Genomic DNA, 26,810 nt, shown 5'->3' with positions numbered 1-26,810 from the left:
GACATCTATGATCTGTCTTCAAATCTGCTAGCACCAATTCTAAATCCAGAATTTCTTCTCTTTCATATGATTATTTTCGATATATATTGCCAGAGAATTCACAGTTTAAAAATCACAACAACTTCAGCTGGCTGGTATGAGTATTTCCTATGAAAGAATAAAGTCCAGACACTATAGTTTCATTGACTCACCCTGAATAATTTACATGTCTCAGGGAAAAAGTCAGGTGTTTCGTACTAAAGCATGACCAGCAACCTTAGCTCTCTGACATTTTCTTTTTCCTTTAGTACCTAACAAGGTCCAAAGCTATGGAAACTGAGCTAGCTTACATTAAACCCCACGAAAGGCAAGATGATTCTAGTGAATTGGGCAAAGCCCTAAGATAGAATGATCCCTTCTTCCTCAAAAACCATAGTTTAATACTTCGTCTGAGTTTGCAACCCAAGAGCTCCTGAATTTTCAAACACGTCTCTATAAAAGTGAAGAATCAGAAATATTATCTGTAGCATTTTTTTGAACCTGCAGAGTTTTTATCTTGTTACAAATATTTAAATTATTTTGGTGTGGCATTCGACTTATACATATTCCACCATTGAGAGTGCAAATCAAGTGAATTCAACCTCCGTTGTGTCAATTACTCTGTATTACATGTTTGTACTTTACCATTATATTGAGAGCTCTTCTGCGAAGAACTGATTGGTGGCTGAATCTCTATGGTCTCACAGGACACTTCTTTGCAACCACAGGTAGAGGCTCAAAACGTAAATGTAGATCAGTTAATGACCATCTTATACAAGCAAAGCTCCTCACCTGGACTGAACTCAGTAATTTACTTTCCAATAAGTGGAGTTGTTAACTACACCATAAAGCACAAATTCTAATTGCCTATAAAACCTTTTCTCAGGTCACGACTAACCACACGTTTCAATGACCTGCGCTGCAGAGAGCCTGACTGTGAGACTGACCTAACAACACTCAGCTCTGTGTTTGCTTATTACTACGTGGAAGACACATATAAAAGTCAACATTACACAGCCCCTGTCAACAGAATTAGAGCCCACACCATAAGGGACACATTGACAAAGCAAGAACAGTAAAATATCCATAGTGGGAAAACCAGTTCTCAGAGGGCCATGAAAACCTTCTACTGAAGCATTTATTTAAGGGATCAATCAGAAGCAGCACAAGAGAAATAATATATCTAGTACTTGCACTTAAACATATTTTGAGAAAACAGTATTCTCCTATAGGGCAGTATTAACTGACATATATTCATATGTATATTTATATTTTTTAATGAATTTGATTCCCTGTAGGTATTGCATGTTTTAACACCTCTTTTTCTCTATTACACTGTAAGCTCTTGAGTGAAACAATGAGTTGTGATGATTTTGTGTCTTACTAGAGCTCTTTCATTTGCCCAGCAGGAAGGTTGTTCTGTGCTCAGAAGAAATTGGGTGACTATTGTCAGCAAACAGACAAATAAATAGTAGTGAATAAACTATCTAGAACCCTATAAAAGCTCTCCGGAGTGAGATAAGTTTAGCAAATTCCTGTAGATAATTCAAGAGATCTGCTAGCCCCCAAAATGGAGAGCCATGGCTTTCCACTCTGCTCAGAGCTCACCCCAACTAGGGAGTGAAAGCGTGTGTCAGAAATGTCTCCAGACGCTATAGAGCACCTCAAGCTATACACTCCAGTAACATACTCTAATTTTTTTAAACTCTGGCTGTGAAAAACGCCATTGCTCAGAATCGGCCTACATCCTGCAAAGCCTGATGAGGATTTAATGCCAATTCAAGGAGAGGTTTTTATTCTGTGGCAGTGCATAATATTTACCATAAAACAAAACAAAACAAAAATACTCTACCACACTAGAGCATCTATCCCCAGCTTTACAATATTTTTTTGGCTATCCTGCCTCCCACAGTTTCCACACCAGTAAAGGGGACAGGGGAAACTAGATAGATAGTTGGTCAATAAGGTCTCAGCCAGATCCAAATTTCTGTGGGTTTATTTTTGCAATGACGTCAATCCAGGAGCAAGATAATGGACATTAAAAGGTGATGGAAAATCATCTCTAATGAAGCCAAAAAATATCCTAAGTCATTGAAATTATTCATTTCCATTAATATATAATAATCAATTCAACAAATGATGAAATGAATGAGACTGTTTTTCAAATGCTTCATATTTTAAAAAAGCACAGTGCCACCTTTAGCTAGTATTTTGTCGTTACACTTCAGTAATCTTATTAAAATAATTTAGATTCAAGCATCAAAATTCAGACATTAAAACAAGTCCTCAATCTAGAGAAAAAATTGCTACTAGACCCCTACCTGTCATGCTGTTGATTCTCATTTATTATCATAATTAATTATCACACTCCAAGAAATTCAGGGGGTACATCAAAATTATATTTTGCCTGACTTCAGAAGAAAACAAATTGTACAACTACAACACAATAATGTTTCAAGATCTAAGCAAACACAGGGTGAAAATCTAGATCATTAAAAGCACAAGGAAAGGTACCTTTGGTCAGGAATGCAGTTGAAAGTTTTTCTCCAAGAGCACTGAGTATACCAAATTGATTAATTCTCAGTAGTAGTCTTCTGTCGCACTTAAGAAGTTCTCTTTCTTTTTAAATAAGTCAGCAGTGATATCATTGTATTTGTTAAACTGCATGTTATCACTGTGCAGCCAGTTATAAAACTGTCCAGGAATAACCGTTCTTGCTTCAAAAGTAAAGTATTTCCTGACTCTGCAATCAGGAAACACACTGATTATTTAGTACTAAAGAGCAGAGGGTTTACTTTTCTTTAAAAAAAAAAAAAAAAAAAAACATTTTAAATTTGACAGCCATTGTTTTCCTTATGCTGTTTAAATAATCTCAAGTGTGTCGTACTCGTTAATAATGAAGGTTAAGAGAAGATTCATCTACAGTACAATGTCTTTTTTCCTCATAAAGTTCATTGATAAACAGAAAAACTTCAGCAAACATTTAAAATTGGATACAAATACAAATGTGAGAATAAGCTTCTTAAAACATACTTAAAGCAAAAAGAAACTGGGTAATTCGTTTTATAACTGATATGAGCTTCACTGCTTGATTCCTTATTAATCTTCATAATAATTATAGTAAGCACAGCAAAATTTAAGTAAATACAAAAAGGAAGGAAAAAGTGTAAAAAATATTTGAGGAAAACACTAGGAAACATTTCCAGTAAACTGAAAAAAGACTGCCTAAAGAAAAGAACTAACAATTTAAAATAGTCTCAATCAAATAAAGATAGTATGGAAAAGAAATATTTGCTTTGGAAATAATGCATTCTTTGAGGAAGAGAGTAGATTTGCTTTCTAATTATGTTTTACTTAAGAAACTATTAAGATCAACTCAGCATTTTGAGAGAAAAATACTAATTTGGTCATTTAATGTTATAATTTCTATTTGGCTTTTTAAATCTCATTTTCAATCAATAGAAAGTGATCAGAAGGTATACATACATCATGAAATAGCTCACTTACATTAAGGAAGCACTAACCATTACCTAAGAGCCCATGAGGTTTTTCCAGCCCATTACTTCAGAATTAGTCTGTTTTGTCGTTTTTTAAGGTGAGGCTGTCTGACAATCTTAATAAGAAATAAAACTGATTTGTAAACCATTTCCACTTTTATCCGAAAGTTCTTAGTGATTCTTTGTATTTAGCTAAAAATAGAAATTATTATAAAATAGAATAGAAATGTTCATAATTATTATGAACATTTAAAAGAGGTCTAATTTTCACTAGATGTAGATTAAAAATCAACTAGAATAATATAGTGATTTTAAAATTACAGAAGTTTAAAACTAAAAGTGCCCTTGGAATTCTTTGGTCATCACTATCTTGTTTTACAGGTGTGGAAACAAACTGTTCACATCAAAAGTAAAGAACTAAATAAAGAAGAAAATAAGGAGATCACAAGAAAACAAGACTAGCAGGGCCAAAGAAAGCAGGATGTCTCTGCAGCTTACACCCCAGTCGTATAAGTTACTTGGCTTTTGAATCTTGGGATTGAGCCAAAACAGTTTCCTCTCATAGCAGGCTTTAGTTCTTAGATATTCTCAGTCACTTTGCTTTAAACTCCTTTTTGGCTCAACTCCTCTCTAATTGCTGCTTTCTTGGTGGCTTCTGAGTTAGATTAAGCATCCAAGAGAGAAATTCCTTAAATTTCTCAGCTAAGTTCTCCCCTCCCTTTGGCTTATCATATAGTTGAATTCCCTCTCTGGTAGATATGACTTGTGCCTTTATGACCATTCCAAATTTGCAAAAGTGATCAGATAGAAAATATATGAGGGTAACTCAGAAGAAATCCAGGAAATCTTGCAACTGGATTAAGAGAATGGAATGTCCTCAGTAGTATTATAACTGAGTTTAGTGCTTGAGGAAATGATGAGAATAACAAGACAGAAGATGGGGTGGTGATAAGAAGTCAGATGGTAGCAGACAGGCAAGCACAGTCCTTTTCAAATTCCCTTTCAAAAGCAAAATCATTATTTTAAAAGTGGATTAGTCCACAGCATGGCATATTAGAAAAGTACATAACATGCAGTTAGAGGTCTTGAGTTTAAAGCCCAATTTTTAATGCCTATTATTGTCTGTGGAAAAGACACTATATCTTTCTCGGCCTCTGGTTTTTCTTCTGCAAAATGGGAACTACCGTGTTTATTTCAGAGATAAGCTGGGAAATTTAAATTAAATATGCAAATGTTCCTGACACAGTGCTGGGATACTGGAAATATTAAGTAATGTGTAATTATATCAAAAATGTAAGTTAGATTTGCATTGTGTAAGGAGATGGAAGAAGTGAAAACATGCTGCTAAGTCGGAAAACATTGCTTTCATGAAATTTAAATTGTAGCAGGGGGTATATAATAAATAAATAAAATACAAAGGATTTTAGACAGTGAAAAATGCCAAGGAAAAATATAATACAGGGAAAGGGAACAGAAAATTTGGAGTGACAGAATAGTTCCAACTTTAGAGAAAGGACTCACTATAAAATATTTAAGTAAAATTCTGAGGTCAACAAGGAAGTGAGCCATACACATACCTGCGGGAGGAACATTCCCCAGGCAGATAGAACATCAAGTACCAAGGCCTTGAAGCAAAAATTTGCCTGGCTTGTTCAGGGAACTTCAAGGAGCCAGTGTAGTTGGATATGAGTTAGTGAGCAGTTTATGGAAGAGGCATTGTGGAAAACAGGGGGCATCAAAATCATGCAGCGCCTTGAAACGATTTTGGCTTTCACTCAGTGAGACAGAAAGGCTGCTGAGTTATGTGTTTAAAGGATCCCTTTGGCTGCTGTGTGGAGAATAGATGTAACAGTGATGGGGCAGGAGCCTACTGTACCCATCCAGGGTGAACCAACAGTGGTTCACACAGGAGCAACAGCAAGGGAAGTGGAAAGAAGCTTCAGGTCTCTGGATATAATTTTAAAGGCACAGTAAAGATGATTTGTTGAGGGATCTATTGAAGCATATAAGAGAAGGAGAAGCAGAATGGGTGAACTTTAAGGGTTTTGGCTAGAGGAACTAAAAAAATGGAGCATCAGTGAAACAGGTTGAGGGAGGTAGTTGTCTTAAAGAGAGCAGGAGCTTAGTTCTGGACATGTTAATTTTGAGAAGCTTAGAGACATCCAAGGAGAGTGTCAGTAGGCAGTTGAATATATGTGTCTAGAGCTCAGGAGACAGAATAGAACTAAGAAAGAAAAAAATGGAAGGTATTAACATATAGATGTTATATAAAGCCGTGAGATAAGATATGTTCATCAAGAGACATATCTTATAGTATAGTTGACAGAGAGAGCAGGAATGCAAATGAGAGAGAGAGAAAGAGACAGAGAGAGAGAGAGCACGCGCAATATCTCCAGAAACCAACCCCTGAGGCACACAACGTTTATAGTTTGGAAAGTGGAGAGATATAAGCAAAGGAAAATACAGCAAGAGCCAGGAGTAAAACCAGGTGACAATGGTATCCCGAAGAAAAGTAAGAAAAAAAAGACAAGTAAGAAAGGTTTCCAAGAAGAAGGGAGTAATGAATATGAGATCTTATGTGTCTTTGACAAGAAAAGTTTTGATGGGGGCTTACAGCATACGTCTTATGGAGTAGGTTCCAATGAAAACTTCAGGAACAAAACCCAAAACAATAGGCACAGAAAATCTATTAGGGCAGTAGTTGAGAGAGTTCTCTCATAGACGGAAAAAATGCCAGCTTCCAAAAGAGAATATCTAGTAGTAAATGGGGACATTGGTGATCTAGAGAAAGAAGGTAGAATTGCTGACAATGTCCTTAAGTAGACAAGAGGAGACAGAATCTAGGGAACAATGAAAGTTTGAACTGACCCACAGGCATGCACAGTTCATTTCAAAGGGAAAGGCAGAATATAAAAGCACAGATGCAGCAACACATGGTGGTGGGAGTTTGGAGAATTTCTCCTCTGACTATTTAAATTTCCTCAATAAAATAGAAAACATGATCATCAGCTAATAGAGAAGAAAATCAAACACAGTATTGAACATTGAACATTTCACTGACTATAGGTAAAATTGTGAAATGAAGTGATCTTTCGAACCCTTGGACTACGCTTTCTAAGCCCCAATGATGTCAAAATGTGACCCCCTACAACACTTTCATAGGGAAATGTGCATTTTATGTTGATGAGACCCACAATTTCAAATGCAGCATAGCTCTTGACTCAACTACAAAGTACTTTCAATGTGAGATCAACCTACTTCCTGTTTCTTCTAGATGCTTTCTAGTCATCAAATTGATCCTGTTATTCGCTTCATGCTCACATTTTTTAAAGGGTACAATTCACAATCAAGAACTCTCTAGCCATGCTAACTAAGGAAAAGAAAGAGGAAACACATTACTAATATTAGAAATGAAAAAAGGGACATCGCTACAGATCCCATGGAAATTAAAAGCACAATAAAAGAATATTATGAACTCTCTATGCCCAGAAATTTGATATCCTAAATGCAATAGATCAATTCCTTGAATGACACAATCTGCCAAAACTCACACAAGAAGAAACAGATGATCTGTGTAGTCCTACATCTATTAAATAAATTGAATCAATGATTACTTGATTACAATGATTACTATGCCCAGCTGGGTTCAATGGTCAATTCTATAAAACTTTTAAGGAAGAAATTATACAAATATTCTACAATCTCTTTCAGAGGAAAGAAGCTGAGAAAATACTTCCTAACTCATTTTGTGAAGCCAGTATTAACCTAATACCAAAACCAGACAAAGACATTACAAGAAAAGAAAAACTATAGACCAATACCTCTCATGAACTGAGGTGTAAAAACCCTAAACAAAATATTAGCAAATCGAACACAAAAAGGAATTAGAAAAATTATACACCAAGACTAGGTGGGATTTATGCCAGGTATGCAAGGCTGGATCAGCATTTGAAAACCAATTAATGTAATCCATGACATCAACAGACTAAAAAAGAAGTCACATGATTATAACAATAGATGCAGAAAAGGCATTTGATAAAACTCAAACTCCATTCATTACAAAACCTCTCAGAAAACTAGAACCACAGAGAAACTTTCTCAACTTGTTCAAAACTAGCTACAAAAAAAACCTAGGTAACGTCATACGTAATGGTAAGAAATTCAAAGTTTTCCAGTTAAAATCAGATACAAGGTAAGGATGTCCCCTTCTTACCACTCCTTTTCAACATCACATTGGAAGTCCTTGATAATGCAATAGAGCAAGAAAGTAAAACAAAAGGCATAAAAATGGGGAAGGAAGGAATAAAACTGTCTTTGTTCTCAGATGACATGATTGCCTGCGTAAAAAATTTGGATGAATTAACAACAAAAACAACCTAGAACTAATAAGCAATTATAGCAAGGTTGCAGGATTAACATACAAAAGTCAATTGCTTTCCTATACGCCAGCAGTGAACAAGTGTAATTTGACATTAAAAACACAATATCATTTACGTTAACACCCTCCAAAATTAAATACTTAGGTATAAATTTAACAAAACCTGTACAAGATCTATATAAAAAAAATCACAAAACTCTGATAAATATAATCAAAGAAAAACTAAATAAATGGAGAGATAGTCCATGTTTACGGTTAAGAAGATTCAATATTTTCTATATGTCAGTTCTTCCCAACTTGATCTATAGGTTCAATGCAATTCCAATCAAAATCCCCAGCATGTTATTTTATGGATATTGACAAAGTGATTTTAAAGTTTATATAGAGAGGCAAAAGACCTAAAATAGCCAACACAACATTAAAGGAGAAGAACAAAGCTGGAGGACTGATGCTACCTGACTTCAAGACTTACTACAAAGATACAGTAATCAAGACTGTGTGATATTGGTGAAAGCATAAGCAAATAGATCAATGGAACAGGATAGACAGCCCAAAAGTAGACCAACCTAAATAAAGTCAACTGATCTCTGACAAAGTAGTAAAGACAATACAATGGAGTAAAGATAGTCTCTTCTCCAAATAGTGCTGGAACAACTGGACATCCACATTCAAAAAACAATGAAACTAGATACAGACCTTCCTTACACCATTTATATGAACTAACTCAAAATGGATTATACACCTATATGGAAATTTCAAAACTATAGAACTCCTAGAAAATAACAGGAGAAAACCTAAATGACCTTCAAGATGGTGATACCTTTTTAGAAACACCGCTACCAAAGACACGATCCATGCAATAACTGATAAGCTAGACTTCGTTAAAATTTAAAATTTCTGCTCTGCAAAAGACAATTTCAAGAGAATTATAAGATAATATTTGACAGAAAATATTTGCCAAAGACATTTCCGCTAAAGGTCTGTTATCCAAAGTACACGAAAAACTCTTAAAACTCAACAAAGAAAACAAACAACCTGATTTAAAAAAGAAGCCACATACCTCAACAGATACCTCAGCAAAGAAGATATACAGATGACTAATAAGCATATGAAAAGATGCTCCACATCATATGTCATCAGGGAAATGCAAGTTGAAACAACAATGTGATGCCACTGCATACCTATGAGAATGGCCAAAATCTAGAACACTGCCAACATCAAACGCTGATGAAGATGTGGAGCAAGAGAAACTTTCATACACTTCTGGTGAGAAAGCTAAATGGCACAGCCACTTTGAGAGCGAGGTAGTTTGACAGAAAGATGTTTACAAATTTAAACATACTTTTCCCATATGACATAGCAGCTCAGGCTCCTTGGTATTTATTCAAAGAAATTGAAGAGTTATATTCACACAAAAACCTGCACACCGATGTTTATAGCAGCTTTATTCAAACTGCCAAAAATTGGAAGCAACCAAGATGTCCTTCAGTACATAAATAGATAAACTGTGGAACATTATTTAGCACCAATAAGAAATGAACTATCAAGCCATGAAAAGATATGGGGGAATCTTAAATGCATGTTAATAAGTAAAAAAAAAAAAAAAAAAAGAAAGAAAGAAACCAACAAAAAAAACCATCAATCTGAAAAGGCTCTATACTATATGATTCCAACTATATGACACTCTGGAAAAGGCAAAACTGGAGACAATGAAAAGAAGTGGGGGAAGGAAGAGGCATGACTAGGCAGAACACAGAAAAATTTGTAGCAGTGAAAATACTCTGTATAATATTATAATGACGGATGTATGTCATCATACATTTGTCCAAACCCAAAGCTGTACAACACCACGTGTGAACCCTGAGGTAAACTATTTACTTTGATCATACTGCCAATGTAGGTTTACCCTTGGTAACAAGTGCACAATTCTTGTTAGTCATTCTGACGACTATGGGGGAAGCTATGTATGTGCAAGGGCAGGGCTATATGGTAAATCTCTGTACCTTCCTCTCACTGTGTCATCAACCCTAAAGTGTTCTTAACAGAAAAAAATAAGTCTTCCCACAAAAAACTATTTTAGATCAATACCATTTGCATTTACTTCAAGAAACACTAGAGGGAGCTTTCCCACATGAACTAGTTTACCTGAGCCAAAAAAAAAAATAAAATAAAAAGGCTTTTTGTAATACTAAAAAATGCTGCTGTTTATAAAATATTATTACTACTGCTCCCATTTTAGGCTTATATAATTAACAACTGGCAAGTAAATTAACTGGAATTTTCTCTTATTAGACAAGTTTGGCAATAAAATTAAATTAATTTAATTAAATTCGACTGAAAAAAATAAAGCATATCAAAGTCAGCACTTGATGATATTTAATCGGTTAGATATTTTCAAACAGGACATAATAAACATAAAAAGAAAGCGTTTTGCTCTTTTATTGTGATACATGAAAGTATAAAGTCCTCTAAACAAAATGCTAAAACCGGACACTTAATAAGTAGTTGTTACTTATGAAATGTCATAACTTATGAGGAGAGACCTTTTTGAGCAAGGCTTAGTTGTGAAATGGAATGGGCCTTGGGAAAGGAGGCAAGGGAGCAAAGGCTAAGCCCAGGGGGATCTGGACGCGACAAGTTCTGGCTGAGATCAGTAGATAAAGCTGTAATAGTATCAGGAAGCAAAAAACACCATGGGTTTCTCAGAAACCTATTTTTGTCTTGGTCTTCTGTATAACTTCAGATATTTACACACAACAGAGTTTTCACTTTGCTCATGAAAATAATACAGCATTCTTGAACTTTTGTTCAGAGACGTCCACATTATCATTAACCACTGCATGTGCGTGCGTCTCTCTTCTTCCAAGAAGGAAAGTACTGTCTGCTACCCAAGGATAAAAAGAAAACCATGCGTTCACCTCCCTCCAAAATTAGGCTGGAAAGAAAGGCAACACTAAGTAACCAGATGCCTAATCTCTGACGTGGGCTTGCCCTTTCCAGGGTGAAGGAAAAGCACTGTCTCCACATGGTGACTACCCACGCTGGAGCTCTAAACTGCACTACATGGAACCCTCATAACAGCATTAAACTACTAAAACTACAGAAGTCATAATGGAGTATGTCTGACAGTCACTCCGAGGGAAATAAAAAACTAACACGTACAATGAAAACTTGTGCCAAGACTGTCCTTTGTGACCCTTCTTCCTTCCTCCTGTTTGCAATTCTAAGGAACTTTACCTAGAAAAGTAATTTGTTTCTGGCCAGAAAGGACTGTTTTTCAGAGCTTGTAGTGGCTGCTAAAGATAGTACTCTTTGCTCATTAAGCATCAAAGACGCTCTTCCCCCCCTTCTCTTGTGTGGTCTGGCTAAATGACACCAGGGGAAACCATATAATGATTTATGTGACTCAACCCATTTTCCTGTCATCCTTAATTGCAAAAAAGAAGGAAAAACTTTAGCCTTTCAGAGTCCTGGAGAAAAAAAAAAAAAAAATATATATATATATTCCTCCTATGCACCCTGCAGACATCTGGAAACCAGATTAATAAATATAGTACGTCTAAAGCAATAACTCCCTACCTTTGAAGTCTCTGAAGTGTCACCATGTTGCTTGAAAGTCATGTGGAAGAGTGAAATGCCATGACGAGCCTTTGCCCGGCACAAACCAGGCCCTACCCTTCCCTGGACTTACCCTGTGGACAGAGATCTACTCTTTCCTTCAACGAAAGTCAATCACATGACACCTTTACCTTTCAATTAATTGATCTTTCATGATTTATTAAGATTTCAAGTAAACTTTGGTAACTCAGTATATCAAAGCCCCCCAGAAGTATTTTTACTTATCAACTTTACTTATCAAACATTTAACTGCCAAATGTTAATTACTTGAAGGAAACTCTCTCTTTAGAATTTTAAATGGAATGCATAGCACAAAATATTCTTCATGATGTAATAGCCTTAATTTTCTAATACCCAAAATGCTTCCTCATATCAATACTAAGAGAATGAATGGTTGCAGCAATGCTTCAATGCTGACATTACAATCAACATGACTAACAAATGAAAAAAATTAAGGAAATCTGGTTATTAGCTACTAATAATTAGCTTGTAGGTGTGATAATGTGGCCAGAATTCATTTTCATTAAAATTTCCAAACGAGGGATCTACCTGAGCGGTGTCTTGCAAAAATTCACAAGTTCAAACTCAGAAAGCCAATTCAAGACAAACTAGCAGCCCTTGTTTCTTCATACAGAGACAGGTTTCAAGGAAGAATATGACTCTTTTCTTAAATCGTTTCTCAACGACTCAGCAACTGAAATAGGCCTGTTTTATCTAAGTAGCACCTACTTAATTTAGTACAAGTGGTTCTAGTGGATGCTGCCAATCTTTGCACTCCCCCCTTCACCCAATCTCCTCACCATCCACAAAGTAGATCACAGTGAAGGGCATGTAATCCAAGTTCAACCGGTGGCAGCGAGAGGGGTGGGCACGAGACCCAAATCAAGTCAGAGTCGCTCCCTAATGTTTTCCAAACAGAAGATGAAACACAGCTGCTTCCTATCTGAGGTCAGAAGCTATTGAAGGAGTCAGTCTGGGACGACAGGTGACCATCTCCCGTCACTGAAGAAGGCCTGTCTGAAGTAACATAAAATGAAACGTACAGGAAAAGAGAATTAAAACCAATATATGGAGAGAAAGAGTCCTGGTAGGGTCCCGTCTCTGGTTGTAGACACCTTTGGAAGAAGTGTGGCTCATGAGCTGTGGGTCTCCTCCAGCTCTGGGGGCCACTCAGGATCCTTTCATAGGGGTGGTGGTGTTCACCCATGCATCTAGAAGTCCTGACTAGTATGCACGTCTAGGAGAATCACTGGGATTGGGTCCATCGCCTTTGACTGAATCCCAAAACAGCAATTGGTTACACAAAACAGAAGCTTACTGCCTTCTCACGCAAAAGTCCAGTTAGGGATGAAAGTCTGTTTTGGTACTCCATTGTGTCATTAAATATCAAAGACTCAGGTTCCTTCTATCTTGTTCTGCCTTGGGAGCCTCTACCTCATTGCCCAAAATACTGGCAACTGTTTTCCAGGCAGCAAGACACGAACAAGGAATGAATAAAGAGAGCAAGTGGTATTCCCCTTCCCTAACACACACACACACACACACACACACACACACACACACACACAATGGACACTCTTTCTTAAGGAAGCTGACACATAAAAATATTCTATTTACACACCACTGGCTAGAACTAGCTGAATTCCTAGCAGCAAGAGAAGCTAAGAAAGGTGGTCCTGACTCTGAATGGCCATGTACCTGGCTTAAAATTATATTACTACGGAAGAGAGAACAGATCAGGAACAACTTGCATTCCTAAGGGTCAATCATTGTCAACAATTCAACAGAAAAAAAGTGTCTCTCAGAGCTCTTCAACCAAGTAAAGCTGAGGTTAGGTATAAGTCAGAATATTTAAATCAAGTTATGGATCTAAAAAGAAAAGACTCATGTCAAAGCTGCAGAAATATGTACTTAATAAAGACGAGAGTAGATGTTTTGAAACTCTCCCAAATTGAAGAAGCAGAAAACCTTACGACCAATCCTCTAAGACAGTCATGGGACTATAGCTTCTCACTCAAAGATATAATAATAAAGCACTTCTGATAGTAATACTGGTGAGCTACATCGACAGTCATCACTGAAGTTTAGAAATATTTTTAATCATGTTAGTCTGGTGGTCTTTAAATCAACTTTTACATTTCTACAGAGATAGCCATGGGGCAACAACCCACAAATAACCACCTAATACTTATTTCAACCGTAGTATGCCCCTGCACATAGTATTCTGGTGTAGTCACAAAGCAATGAGACTAGTTAATAAATAAAATTAAAATTAAATCCTTAATTATGTTTTATCTTGGGAACTATAGATTCAATTCATTCCAATAGGCCAAGCACAAGGAACATTACTTTTTAAACCCACATTTATTTTATTACAAAAATTGATGGAGCAGCTGAGAGTTAACTGTGCTGTCTGTCACTTTTCATTTCAATCACCAGGTATGTATTATATACATTTCTGTCTTCATAAATAGTATTACTAGGTATAATATAAGTGTTTCTGTCCAATGTAAAGTGTGAACATCATTATCTTCAATGTAATACTGTAGGGCCCCCCTGTTCCTAGCCAGCTGCTAAATAAATATCAAAACCTATCTGTACCATAAAGAACCTTCAACTGAGACAGTTAAATGTCAAATGTGCCCCTATATTGTTTCCAGGAAATACAACATTTTATGATAGCCGAAGCCCTACAAGAATAACTGTTCTGGCCATCTATTTTCTTTTGTAGACTTTGTTCTCCAAGACTACAGAAGGAGAGATGTAACACACAAATTACTTTTTGATTCTTTACTAACACCAGAAGAAAATGTCTCAGCAATTTTCTTTAATGCACTTTTCAAAGTGGTCCTGAAAGCCAATGGGAACAAAAAGGCCCAGTTGCATCAATTACTTGATACAAATATCTATGTACCACCCCATGGACCCTACAACTATTCTTCCAAACAAGAATGAGCAAAAACAAAGACATTCAGTTACTCTCCGGCTATTCAAGTCTGATTTCACCGATAAAGATGAGTCAAACTTGAAAGAATTTGAATTACAAAAATATTTTAATGATATTCTAGTATATTAAAAATCAGCATATATATCAATTAAACGTGGCCTAATAGAATTCACTTGTAAACTTGCTTCAATGAATACATAAATATAGCATGTGATTATATATTAATAACCTGTAATATATACTTCTAATTGATAGAAACCATTCCATGTCTTAAGTTTCTCTTTTGAAATATAAAAATATTATGATCAGGGGTTTCCTATCTTAAAAGTTTCAAAGCCATAAAATGTAATTCTTGTAATATGTTAAAGAGCAATACATTAGTACTATAATTATGTCCAGCATTTTGTTAGTGAAAAGTCTATCAATGTGATTTTACTCTTTATCCTTTATTCCACATTAGCCTCTCTTTTCCATATATTCCAACTTGTATAATAAACATTCATCAATATATTTTAAATTTTATTTTACTAAAACTTGGTCGAAATTATTAAAAATTCTTCAAATGCATATTAAACCTGTGTGAATGATTAGAAACTGTTTTAAAGTGATCAGCATATGTAAAATATTACAAAAACCACCTACTCATTCTTGTGCTGCTTCCTCTCCATCCCTAGATTTTTATAAAACTCTATAGCTCAAAAAAGGAAACAAGTAAATGAACAAACAAACAAACAAACAAACAAAATCATTGAACTAATTACCTAACGATGGGAGAAAACAATAAATAGTGGGAAAGATTCATGATGGTAATCAGTGACACAGCTAGAAATTTGGGGATTACAATGAAATTTTCTCTTTTATTAACCAGAAGTAAAATAGATATCTGACTCTCCTTCAGTACAGGCAATAACATAATGGTGAAGGAAAACAGATGTTCACAGTAAAAATAACTGCTTAAGAATCTGTGCTAAGATTTTTACATTATTCATTCCCACAACTCTCCATATAGGCTCTATTAATCTCACTTGCAAAAAAAAAAAAAAAAAAGAAAAAAAAGAAAAGAAAAGAAAAGGAATATCTTATGAATTTTTCTATAAATTTAAATCTGTTCCAAAAAATAAAAGTATACTAAAAATAACAAATTGTAAAATTGGTGATCAGACATGTCCTAAGTGTCTAATTGTTTCAGCTTTAGAAGATACAGATAAAATGAATGTACAATTTAAGAGAATAATAAGCTTTTTAGTACACTTTAGAATTTCCACAGTACTTTTCAAAGCTTTAAATATAAGCCTCTGAAAAACTTTCAGGATTTCCTATGTGGCAGCTTTACTAATATTGATGCTGACTAGTTAAACGTATTACTTAACAGTCCTGGCTTCTTCTTTAAAGAGTAGACAAATTAATTTAGGTCTTTAGAGCCCTTTTTTTAAAAGTATATAAATACCTCCATCGTATTACACTAAAATTGAATTAACATCAGAAGAGTCCACAAATACCCCTATAATTTACTCTGTAAGTAAACAAGAAAATGAAAATTCAGTGAAGCTAAACAACTTGTTCAAAGTCAGAAAGCTAAATTCTCACTCGATGTACACAAATGTAAATTTTATATACACAGAGATCTTTTCAGTATACCTCTGTTTAAAGAAGGTAAATCTCCAATGTTTGTTGAAATCAATATCTTCGATGCCAAATATCACTAGGTATCCGTGTATATTCATTTGTGTAACTATCCATTTAAAGTCTGGCAACCTCAGTAAATTTTAAGGAGGATGACAGCAGGAGGATGCAGTCTGGTCCCCCAGTGTACACTCCATATCTGCCACAGAGCCTAACATGAACTCAGTACTCAGCAAATACTTGATGATTGAATACATGCTTTGGGAATTCAACAGCCTCTTATTTAATATGGAATCTTATAGGCCAAAATGGCAATCTGACTGATATCTATTACAAACATACAACCTATCAAGATGTTGAGCAAAGAGTAAACACAGAAGACTTTTGATGGTTAATTGATATTAGATGATCTTGGGGCCTTTTACAGCCTCATTGCAGCAAATGATACCTCAGCTTCAGAGAGTACCTTTTTACTATCCTGGTCAGGCAACTACACACATTCATCATTGATGACAAAATTATAATATCCAAATAAAAGCTAACATTTAATAGGATAAGTTTAGTTCAGTTGACTTTTCTATTAAAAGGCAGACACTTTAATCTGAGAGGTCTGTCTCTAAAATGGTAATGAACTAGATAAGTAAGATTAATTTTTTTTAAATCTTCAAGGGATATATCAGAATTTACAAACAATCAACTTTCCTGAATTCTTTAAGTAGAAATTATCTCCCTCCTACCCATGGCACAGAGTAGGCACTCAATCAATATTTATTGAATAAACCACTAAAACATTTTCTTTTTATCCTCATGGTACACATTACATTCTGACATATTTAATTTGTCTTCTTGCCTTATGGCTCCTACAATATTCTAAATTCCTTGCTTGGTACTCTTATCTCATGTATATCCAGGGCACACAGATTGTCAGCTTTCCTGAACTATTCTTTCTCATCTCCTACTCTCCAGCTCTTAAATCATTTCTAAACTTATATCCCGGCAGCTAACTAAGTCCTTTCTGGACACACTTAGAGAACTGCATCAAATTAACCTGACAGCAACTCTCCAGTTTCTCAAGATGTATACTTCAATTTAGCGACATGAAAAAATGAAGGAACAATATTTTTTTAAAAAAATGATGCTACTGCAAAAGGTAGGACTATGAGCCCAATGATTTGACCTTTCAATTATAATAAAATATTTCTTTATATAGATACCAGTTAATGTTTTGTGTTTTTTTTTTTATGATTAATCTACAAGTTTGTGGATTGATTCAGAAAAAAAAAATTGGGGAAACAGTATTCCTTCAACATTTCTGAAATAAACAAAACAAACGTAATCATTACATGAAAAAAAGAAAAACTCCAGGTATGATTAAAAGAACCTAAGGAAAAATCTTTCAGAAAACCCTTGCCTTTGTTAAATACCCCTAAAACTTTTGCTAGCCAACAAGTATTGGAAAAACATATAAGCTCTCTTTTAGCTCAGTGAATAGAATATTAAGAACATAAAAACATCACTCATAAATCTCCCATGCAAATTGCCTCCAGAGCACACCAGAAGATGATAAAATGTCCTCAGAGAATGTCCTCAGAGAACCAGAGAACCTAAACAAGAAAGAACAAAGCATACTATTCTACCACCTGGGAGGGCCTTTTGCCCAGTTTCCCCAAGCTGATACAATTCCTCCTCCGGGAAATTTCCCTCCATGGCCCTATCCAACTATGCCCAACCCAAACCCAATAGCAGCATCAGGCCCTTCCAAATCGTCCATAGTACATAATGTACCATATTTAGTCACCAGATGGTATATGCTTCTCCCACAGTTGTGTCTTATGCCTTTTTATCCATTCCTAGCATGAAGCATAGCACATATACCTCACAATCAATTTATGTTTGCAAAATGAATGAGCAAACAAATAATCAAAGAGAAAATGGTGGTTCTGCTCACCTTCTTAGATCAGAAAACAGGTTCTTTCCTGAACCTAGAGTGTTTTCATTTGGGAAGATAGTGCTAATGAAATTATGAACACCACCTAAAAGCAGGTGTCTGCTCTAAAAAGAAAAACTGCTAAGAGCCGTTGCATACCCATGGCTAATGAAAATACATGAACAATTTATAAATGAACATTGGGGACAGATAGCTCTTTGTAAATAATGTTTCCTGTGGACTTACTTTGTGCACTTTCTAGATAATAACAGCTCACATTTATCCAGTACTTGTTATGTACCAGGCACTATTCTAAATGCTTTAGATACGCGTATTTTATCTCCTTTAATCCTTACAACCATCTTTTGAGTTAATTCTATTACTACCTTCATTTTACTGATAGGAAACTGCCCTAGATTCTGCAAATTTGCTTAACCCACTCACTAAATCGTGTTAACTGAATCAAGAAAATAAATATGACAATTTTCAATCTTGAGAGGATGAGATCAAAGATTGCGTGATTATACCAGACATTATAGACATCAAACACTGGGTTTCTGTGACAATGTTTGTTTATGATTAAATGTGTATACCATAAAGCCACCATGTCCTGCTATGATCTTAAACAATATACAGTATTTTGATAACATCCTCATTATAATGCTATCTTACAAGGCTTATTCATAAGTACAACACAGAAAAACAAAAGGATTAGTAATGTACGGCTGCATTATCAAACATCTAATACGAGTACCTACTGGATCAAGCTACCAGTAACACCATCTTAAGTATGTAGATTCAAACTACCACATAAAGTGTTAGGCAATACTTTTGGACCACAAACCATAACTATTATTTAGCCCCTCTAAAAATGCGCTGTAAGAACAGTTTTTATGACCACATTCTACACTTTTTATGTGCTTTCATAAAAATGACATGCTGTAGAACAATAAAATGTGGTTTTTATATAGCTTAGTTGTTTTCTTTAATGATACCTGCATGTTATAAAATAAAATCATAAAGACAAGCACAAATAAGAAAATATTCATCCAGAGATTACCACTACTGAAATTTTAGTGAGCCTCCCTTCAGACATCTCTTATAGGCATATAAGTTAGTGCAGGTATAAAATGTTGCAAAATAGGGTCCTTCTGAAAACAGTTTTGTGACATCCCCATCCTCACCCCCACTTTGTGCTTGAAAACACGGCTTAGGCACTTTTCCATGTCAATAATTATATACTTGATCATCATTTTTAAAGTGCTTCCAAGAATGGCGATTCTCATGCTTTATTATTGTTGAGAGACTTGTAAGAGTTTTTCTCTGGCTCTATCTACCAATATTTACCATTTTAGAAAATACAAATGAGAAAATTTTAAATATTTATTTATTTGTTCATTTAAAACAACAATAAATCATACATACTACTCTAAGTGACATGCCTTATGTTTTTCTATTTTTCTAAGTGATATATTTTTATAGACGGTAACTTAATTTTTTAAAACGAAACAAAATTTGTGAGAAGTTTGGTATTGTTTTACATTTTTTGCAAGTCCCTTTAACAGCTAACTTAATAGAAGGCAGCTGGACTCTCTTATCTGTTTCTGTATTCAACTTGCAGCAATATGTTGCTTTGGTTAAAGCATATGAAGAAAGTCCAGCCTCACACAAACATATATAAATGGAAAAAGGAGGACTTCTAAGAGCTTTTTCAGATAATTACAAATATTCTCTTTGACACTAGCCCCAAATCCAATAAATGATAGTTTTTTTTACAGGTCTGTTGCAATGTGAAATCTGAAACTGTATCAGTGAACTTTCTGTACTCTGTTCCATTAGAATCCATTTCTTTTTCTTGAACTTTGAATAGATCTTTTATCAAAGCATGACTTTATAACTCATGCTTCGGTCTTTTGGAAAATATTGGTTCATGGAATTATACAAAGGTTGACATTGATACATTTTCTTAAATGTTATCAAGATATCATACATGTTAATATCATCACAAGTCTCATCAGAAGTCTTTAGTATTGGCAAGCTCACAGTTATAAATGTTTTTCCAAAATTCTCAATATTATCAGTTGTTTTCCTTAAAGTGGTTAAGATCATTTTGTCCATTTTCAAGAAATGCTGCCGACACTGATTATACATTTTTGTTGAGAGTCATTCTTTCAGGCAAAAGTGGTGTTCTATGAAAAAGTGACTAGTTCAGATCATGATTTGTATTTTCTGCGGATGCTCTAAAAAATTACCAAAAACTTAATTTACTGTCTTGTGGTCTTGTAGGTCAGAAGTCCAGTACAAGTCTCACTAAAGTCACAGTGCTGGTAGACAATGTTCTTTATTGAAGTCTCTGGGAGAGAATCCATTTCCTTACAGTTATGGGACTGAGGACCATTTTCATTCTAGGTGTCACCTGAGGGATATTCCCAGCTTCTAGAGGGCATTCACATTCCTTGGCCTGTGGCCCCTTCCTCCATCTACAAAGCCAGCAATGGGTAAAGCAATGGTTAAAGTCTCCTCCATCTACAAAGCCAGCAATGGGTAAAGCAATGGGTAAAGTCTCTATGGCCTCCTCTTCCACCTTCCTATTTCCTTTTTAAGGACTCGTGATTCCATTTAGACCACCTGGATAATCCAGGACAAATGCGCCGTCTCAAGATCCTTAACCTTAGACACATCTGCAAAGTCACTTTTGCCATGTCGGGTGAAATATTCACAGGGATTAGGGCATGGAAATATTTAGGGGACCATTGTTCTGACTACCACACAACTCACACAATTGTACAAATGTTTTTCTTCTAGACAACCACTATATTTGGATATGCAGTTACCATTTAGTTACACATATGAAAATGGTGTGTTCTCAAGGGTCAAAATGTAATAAACTGAATACTTTCTACTGATTCATCAAGGACATTCTTAAGTGTATGTGGCTATTTTTTAACTGTAGTTCTTGGTAGTGAAGAACACAGTAACCACTAGTAGATAGGGTTGGTGCCACCACATTGGTTCATGCTAAGGCACTAGCAGTTTTATCTACCATTTTGTACCATCAGTGCAAATGTCAACATGGTGAAAAGGAACCATAACGTCTTAACATTATAATGAAAAACATTTTGCTGACCCACTGAAAGCATCTCAGGGAACCCCAGAGTTCACAGTAATAGAGTATTCCGCCATGTCCACAATAATATGTTATAATGTTGACCTAAGTTATCTCCACTGCATTCAATTATCTGCTAAACTTATGGACACATAGGCTATCATCAAGATTTAACACCTTCCAAAATTATTCAAACAGGCCCCAATACCAGCTCTCCAGCTTACTGCCATGTGGCCTTCAACAAGTTCATCATTAACTTCTCTAAAACTTTTCATGTATAAAATCGTTTAATGGTACTAGTTCAAATGATTGTTGTAAAGATTAAATGACAGAGAATATATACTTGGCACGTAGTAAATACTCACTAACTGATAGCCATTGTTGCTCCCATCTATTCTGGTTTCAAAAATGTTGGCATTTTTTTTAATTGATAGACTAAAATATTCTGACTCCTCTCCTATTTAACACAGGACCTTAATATGCTTAGTGAGTCCTATTTTTATGACAGAACCATATGATGTATTGCCAAGAGTATTCACTCTACAGACCAGACTGGCTTCTGTCGGTTACCTACCCTGAAGCAAAAATGAATTATAAATAACCTTGAAAGGAGATGCGGAAAAAAGACAAAAGCATTAATCACACCTTGTATGTTTCATTTTAAAGTTAAGTCACAATTACATCTCTTTCTAGGTACTTTTATTTATTTCAGAGGCTACCATTAGTGTTGTTGTTTTTTTGTTTCTTTGGTTTTTTGCTTCTTCAAAAAAGCTCTATATAGAAAAGCTTAGTTTTATCTCACTATTCTATTTGAGTTGCTTTTTGTTTTATTTTTAATACTGTAGATTATGAGAGACAGTTAAACTGACTAAAGAAATACTACAGAATTAAAAAATCATGTTTTCACTGTGACATGATTTCGTAATTTTAGGAAATTATTCTGATCAATTCAGGCATAGCAATTATTGAAATTTATAAACTCCATTTAAAAATCCAATCTATTATGTTAGAGTCTGATTGTCTACTTCACACCAACTCTAGGTGTCAAGACATTGTTTTTGTCAGATGGAGACAAGGACAAGCAAACAATGTGAGCAGAAAAGGTCTGAAAGTTAACAAATCAACACAGAAGACTGTGGGAAATTATCAGTAAATCAGAAGTCTGTTGTCCTAGAAGTCACAAAGAATTAGTCCAGAAGACAGGTCATTAAGCCAAAAAGTAAAGATGGAAAGATCAAAACAGATTAAATGGTAAATCAAGTCTCAATGGTCAAACAGTCCAGTAACCAGAACGTTAGGTACCAGTCTATGTCCAGAGCGATCTGGATATGGAATCAACTGAGACAGGGCTTTCTCTCACTAGCCTAGCACCAGGCCTTATGAGCCAGTGTTTTTAAAGGTGCTACTAATTTCTGACACCAAGGGACTCTTTTACTGCCACCTTCAGCAATCTTCATTCACCTCTGGGAGTCACATTCTTGTTTACGAATGGATAAAGGCAGGCGCTAGACTTAAAGCACAATCAATGAAAGTGAACTGGAAACTAACTCTAACATTCTGCCTTTCTAACAGTAATTCTTCAAGGCTTGGAGTGAAAGCTTAAAGATGCTGCACGTGAACTTCAAAGGGATTTACAAAAAAGGTGACAGAATTACAGCAGACCTCAAGGAATATGAGCTACAATTGTCAAAAGACAAAATCTTATCTTGCTCTTCTATTTGGTTTATCAGAATCCTTGTAAATGACAGATAGGTGGGTAGATAGATAGATAGATGCAGTAAGACAGATAGATAAAATATATGCTATATTTGGATATACAAGTATATCCAAAGGAAGCTTTCCCAAGTTCTTCCTTCCACATCTAATCACGTATCTGCATCTGTGCCTTTATACTCTTGTCTTCCCTTCTGATATGGTGAATGAACATGCTGCTAGCTAAGGCCACCCTCCACTACACACACACACACACACACACACACACACACACAGCATGTTGGTTGCATCTCACCACCCCACTTAGCTTTGTTTTACCTTTTCTTTCCTGCTGAGCTCTCTCAACATGGACGGAGTGGATAGTCATTCCTTATACACACTGAAACCCCTGGCTTCCCACTTTGACCCTCGTTCTACTAAACTGGTTTCTGGAATGTTACACTTAACCACATTTTTACTAAAATAATTAACTTCTTGGTTTTCAAATTTTGTATGATAAAAATTATATAGGGCTTATTGTGTGCCAGGCCCTGCTCTAAACATTTTATAAGTATGAATCAATGGATATACTATAATCTCAGTACACTAAGATCCACGAGATAATATACTACCCACTACCCCCCACTTGGCTTGCTAGGCACGGGCCAAGTCTACAAAATTTATATTTCCAATACCTTATGAAGTGCTTTTCAACTAATTTTAAGTTGAGTCTTAAAATCACCTTATGAGGTAGATGGAATAGGTACATTATCTTAGAGAAGTAAATACAAGTTTAGTGTTATTTCAGACCCATTTATTTTGAGCTCAAATTCATATTATCATATTACTGTCTTATTTAATAAACCGATTTAGCAAAACCATAGTTTAGAGTCCACAAATTTTAGATCTTGTGGGGCCCTTGTGAATTATAAGAAAGAAATAACACAAGAGGTCATCATAATCATTTACATTGATGGAAAGAACAATGGTAATTTTGTCTGTGTATTAAGTTTGCCAAATGATTAAGCTGTGATATTTTTTAAAAAAAATAAGGAAAAATACAGGAAAGGAAAAAAAGAGTGCTCAGAGAGAACCACACAGATGCCAAATACTTGCTAGACTATATAAACTTATTAAATAACACAAATGATTGTATTTCATATTTCAAATACCATAGAAGCCAGACTTGCCAACCAATCTTTAAAAAAATAAAATAAAACATATGTAGCTAGCCGCTTTGTTTGGTTATACATTTTGTTTTATTTGTCAGTGTAAGTCAAATCACATATGCTCTTCCCAATGACTGAACACTGGAAACAATGCTGCGGTACTTTCACTACACTAATAATATAGCGTAGACTTTGAGTTAAAGGGAAATGACAACAGGAACAGGACTGCCTCTAATTAATTTCATTCGGCAAACATCACTGAGCAACTAATGTGTGCAAAACCCTTATTAGATTGGGCAGAGTAGACTAAGGGGCTGGGAATCACCGCCTTCCAAAAGGTTGCCACAAGATATCAGAAGTTGCTAAGCATACAACCATTTACAGAGTGTAGGTACAAAACGCAGAAAGTTTGCAGGTAGAAGTATGTGAATAAAAAAGTGAGTTGATCAGATTTTATTATATTTTCTGAGAAGAATAGTGCTTTTCCTTTAAGTATTAAAGTAGTTCTGTGAGGGAAGTTTAAGAACAAAAGTAGAAGTTCCCTGAAATCCAAAGAGATGGGAGTCTGGCAGGACCATGTCCTGGTTGTCTCTACCCAGCAGGGAACCTAAGCCTGAGGAGAAGACATCTGTCCCTGCTTCTCCTAACGATGTGTCACCATACAGACGGTGGCTCTTATCTCTGTAGAGTTCCTAGAGAGGAATGATGTGGGAAACGCTGACTTTACACTAGAAGGCCTTTTTCACACAATTATTGTTAAAGTGAGTGGTGAAGTTCACAAGTCATAATACAAAGTGCGTTCCTCGTTCCTCGGATATCATGTTAAAGGATCTGTATATTATCAAAAGCTATTTATGTAAAGATCTCTTGTAGTACTCGAAATAGCAAACCCATAAACAGGTTATCAAGTTCACAGTCCATTAGAGGAAAAAAATGACACCTTGGTATGTATCATGGCTCTGGAACCAGTTAATTTTTGTGCCGCTTCCATTTTAATTGGTTGGCTTGTTGAAGCGTCCTCATTTATTTACAGGTTCAGGTTGTTTTTGCAACCCACTGAATCTGCACTTCCCTTCGAGCACACTGTCTCATGACCTGCCTGCCATTAATGTAGTTCCTGCTTTTAAGCCATGTTTTCCACAGGGGTATGTCACATGCTTATAATTTATGTAAAGGGTGAATGTTTAATCCAGTTTCCTTCATTAAAAGTCACAAGCTTCAAATCTCACCCCTCCACAGGTGTAGAGAAAATTCAATACAGACTCACAGACAGTTCCATTCATTATACTAAAACAATAAAGCACATTTTTCTTCCAGGCATGAATGCTACTAATGGAGTTTATATCTCAACCTTTTATTATCACAACAGCTGTTTCAAAGGAGAGATAACAGAATTGATCTAAGAGCACCACTGCTCAGAGGTCTAAAACCTTTTCAGATCTTGTTGACTGTGTTTTTAAAAGATAAAGTTCAAGTTCGCCTGCAGGGACAAACCTTCCTGAAATAAGAGTTTTAAACAGTCTGACCTTATCTCACAGTTGGGGGAGGCGGGGGAGGGGGGGGGGAAGAGACAAAGAGATTCTTAGATTCTTAAATAAGAACTACATGGGGATATTCCAAATATTTTTTCCAGGCTTAGCTAAAAACCTATGTGTTTGTTTCACAAAAATGATTTCCATTTCTGTAAAATTTTATAAGTTTGTCATCTAATGTAATTAATGATCAATAAACCCAACAACTAAAGTCTGACTGCAATTTCTACAATTCAAAAATACAAATATTAAATAAAATAAACAACAATGATGAAGCAGACAAACATAATATCATAACATAGATTTTGGAGGGAAAAAAAAAACCAAGTAATCACATCCCCTTACAGTTATTTATAGCATAAATAAGAGACAGTGTTCTAAGTACTTAGGGATTTCATTTCCAACAATGTTGAAAATAAATTCTGATCAGAATAGACACATTTTTAGAGGAGAAGGTTTAGCCATCCAAGCATTTTGGAGAAGTTATTTAAAGATATGCTTGAGAGTAAAACACAAACGTAAAATAAGAAAATGGAAGTCATGGGATCTAGGAAATAGCGAATCTCAACTTTAGGGCTGTGCCACAGACAACGGTGCCATTAGTGTGAATGGAAACAAGATATCAGAGGGCTCTAGCTGAGGAGTATCTAGGAAATAAAGGGTTTTATAGCTTAGTTGGTATCCTTGAGATGTTAGAAGAATTTAAGGATATAATGAAAGCAAAGAAAAAATTCATAGAGATTCCAGGAAAAAACTATAAAACAAAAGCTATAATTAAGGCACACTGACCTTTTAGTGAATACTTACGCAGTCACAATAGCATAAAACCAACTACTAATAATCAAATTTAAAAAGCAACCTTCAAACACAGTAAGGAATTAATTATGGACACATCATAATGGAATGATATAAATTTTAGCAACATAACAAAAAAGTACAGCTACCAGAAACTAGAAAGTGGGAATGGAAGAAAAGAGATAAAAGCAAAGATAGTAGAATTGTCATAGAAATTTTAAGAGACGTTGTCTATAGCTGATAGAACAGGAAACTGAGATAACAGAAAGAAAACTTGAAAATACTAATACAATTATATTGTGAGGAGAGGGTAAGGGGCGGTAGAATTAAGTTAGTCTACATTTTTGGCAGGACCAGTTTTTCTTTTCCTTTTTTGTTCTGTTTGGATTTGGACCTGGTTTCTTTGAAATGTATCTATAAGGAAATCATGACCTTTCCCAGGAAACTTAGTCCAAGTGAATAGTCTCATAACCTAGCAAAGTGACCTACACCAGAAAAAACCTAAGAA

The 26,810-nt window shown here is 35.3% G+C and overlaps 1 protein-coding gene across 10 annotated transcripts in view; it reads right to left on the bottom strand.

Moving 5' to 3' along the window:
- The window catches only part of TBC1D4 (TBC1 domain family member 4), a 179,915-nt gene that overhangs the window by 75,512 nt on the left and 77,593 nt on the right, over positions 1 to 26,810 (bottom strand). For 3 of the 10 annotated variants that reach the window (XM_081045584.1, XM_081045585.1, XM_081045586.1), the window contains exon 1: positions 2,533 to 2,762. The exons of the other annotated variants lie outside the window; for them this stretch is intronic. The gene's annotated coding sequence lies outside the window, so the exon portion shown is untranslated. Of the gene's footprint in view, positions 1 to 2,532; positions 2,763 to 26,810 lie in introns of those variants that run through there. 10 annotated transcript variants of the gene reach the window in all.

Source organism: Rhinolophus hipposideros, assembly GCF_964194185.1.
Source record: "Rhinolophus hipposideros genome assembly, chromosome: 4".
In the NCBI taxonomy this organism is placed as follows: domain Eukaryota; kingdom Metazoa; phylum Chordata; class Mammalia; order Chiroptera; family Rhinolophidae; genus Rhinolophus; species Rhinolophus hipposideros.
Note: the sequence above shows the minus strand (reverse complement) of the source record. Positions and strands in the feature narration are given on the sequence as shown.